The sequence below is a fragment of the Furipterus horrens genome, unplaced genomic scaffold (genome assembly GCF_987537825.1).
Source record: "Furipterus horrens unplaced genomic scaffold, mFurHor1.1.pri manual_scaffold_5, whole genome shotgun sequence".
Classification (NCBI taxonomy): Eukaryota; Metazoa; Chordata; class Mammalia; order Chiroptera; family Furipteridae; genus Furipterus; species Furipterus horrens.
In genome coordinates, this window is record NW_028327175.1 from 103,813,597 (window position 1) to 103,815,793 (window position 2,197).

At 51.5% G+C, this 2,197-nt stretch overlaps 1 pseudogene; it reads left to right on the forward strand.

Annotated features, from left to right (window-relative positions):
* The first annotated feature begins 295 nt into the window (after window positions 1-295).
* Window positions 296-1,224, forward strand: LOC150009203 (transgelin pseudogene; annotated as a pseudogene).
* The last annotated feature ends 973 nt before the right edge of the window (window positions 1,225-2,197 follow it).

Here is a 2,197-nt window from a genome sequence, read left to right on the forward strand (position 1 = left end):
CTATGCAAGAGAGTAGGTAATATTTACATTGTATGTTAATAATAATAAAAGAGAAAGAGGGAAGAATGCAGAATATAGTAATAAAGTGGAATTGTATAGTATTAGATTTATATAGTAGTTATATTCTATTTATTTAGTGTGAAAGGGAGGCTAAACTAGACAGACAAATAAACAAAAATTAAAGAGGAAGGATGAGAAGGAGAGATGGTATGAAACAAATTAAAGAGATAGTTTTTAAAGAAGAAAAAAATTTTTGAATTAAAAATTTAAATTAAAAATAAGAAATTAGAGACAGCGCTGAGTCCTGTCCAAGTCCAGACAGCACTGACTCCTTCCTGTGAGCTCTGAGGAGTCCCTCTCTCCCCAAACATGGCCAACAAGGGACCTTCCTATGGCATGAGCCGTGAAGTACAATCCAAAATTGAGAAGAAGTATGATGAGGAGCTGGAGGAACGGCTGGTGGAATGGATCATAGTACAGTGCGGCTCTGACGTGGGTCGCCCAGACCGTGGACGCCTGGGCTTCCAGGTCTGGCTGAAGAACGGTGTGATTCTGAGCAAGCTGGTGAACAGCCTGTATCCTGATGGCTCCAAGCCAGTGAAGGTGCCCGAGAACCCACCCTCCATGGTCTTTAAGCAGATGGAGCAGGTGGCTCAGTTCCTGAAGGCAGCTGAGGACTATGGGGTCACCAAGACTGACATGTTCCAGACTGTTGACCTCTTTGAAGGCAAAGACATGGCTGCAGTTCAGAGGACCCTGATGGCCCTGGGTAGCTTGGCAGTGACCAAGAATGATGGGCGCTACCGTGGAGATCCCAGCTGGTTTATGAAGAAAGCCCAGGAGCATAAGAGGGAATTCACAGAGAGCCAGCTGCAGGAGGGAAAGCACGTCATTGGCCTACAAATGGGCAGCAACAGAGGAGCCTCCCAGGCTGGCATGACTGGCTACGGAAGACCTCAGCAGATCATCAGTTAGAAGACAAGGGCCAGCCCCCAGCCCTGCCCTTCCCCAGCTCATTGGCTGCAGCCATTCCGCCTATAGCCCACCTCATCCACAACTGCGTAGTCCTTCAGCCCCAGCCAAGCTTCCAGGTTCCGAGGCTCCATCACTGACCAAAGGGGACTGCGCTTGGGCAACTCCCCCCACCCCCTCAGCCCAACTTCTGACCCCACACACTGCTCCCTGGGCCTCCTCCTATCTCCCCCGCCATTTCTACGGTCTCTCCCCATCCTGGGCTGAGCAGGGTAGGGGGGTGGTTGGCCTGGGGGTGGCCTGGGTGTGGGTCCAAGTCCACTGTCGTCCTTGGCAGCACATGCCCATTGAAGGAAACCCAGCGCAACCTCCCCCCTATTTTTTGCTGGAATATTTTGGGAGTTGAAATTCGAAAAGGAAAAAATATATACATTAATCTTTTCTCAAAAAAAAAAAAAAATAAGAAATTAAAAAAATAAAATAAAATACAAATAAAAAAACTAAAATAGAAATAAAAATTTAAAAAATATATAAAAAAAACAGTTTTTACTCAGTTCAGCCTTTGTGTGTCTTCTTTTTCTGGATCCACAGCTGGTCTATTGAGGCGGGCCAGAGGTTCCTGTTCCTTGCAGCAGCGGTGTGCGCCTGCGGTGGCCGGCATTCCTTTGGCGCCTGTTGGAGCCGTCAGGGGTGCTTGTGCGCGTGTGCACATGCACACAAAAGGTGGCCTTCGTGCTAGCCTCAGGCCTGCAGAGCCCCGCCCTGGGAGTTGATCTCTTGCCCCTTGGGGCGGGGCCCCCGGACACTTGTACACAGTGGAAGTGAGCATCTGTGAGTCGACGCCTCCCGCTGTTCCCGTGCTGCAGCCACACAATTCCCGCACCCGCCTGGGTGGCACGAGGAGAGCCCGCGCAAGTGGTCTGCGCTCCAGCCTGGTGCCCCCTGGAGCTGGCCAGGGGTGTCTGCGCATGGTCTTCTGCGTGCTCAGCGGGCCCTCCCTGCAACCGTTGGGGCACTGATCTTATGTCTGTTGGGGTGTGTCCGAGGGGCACCTGGACGTGCAGCCCCACACACCTGGACCAGTGTATGAGGGCACTTCCCTGCGCGTGCCCACGCGACCCAAGGGGAGGATTGGGGAGTGGGTGAGCACACTTCTGTACCTGTGCTCCTCAAGAATGTCCTATCACCCGCAACCTTTCCTCCCCTCTCCGCAGTTCACAAGAGA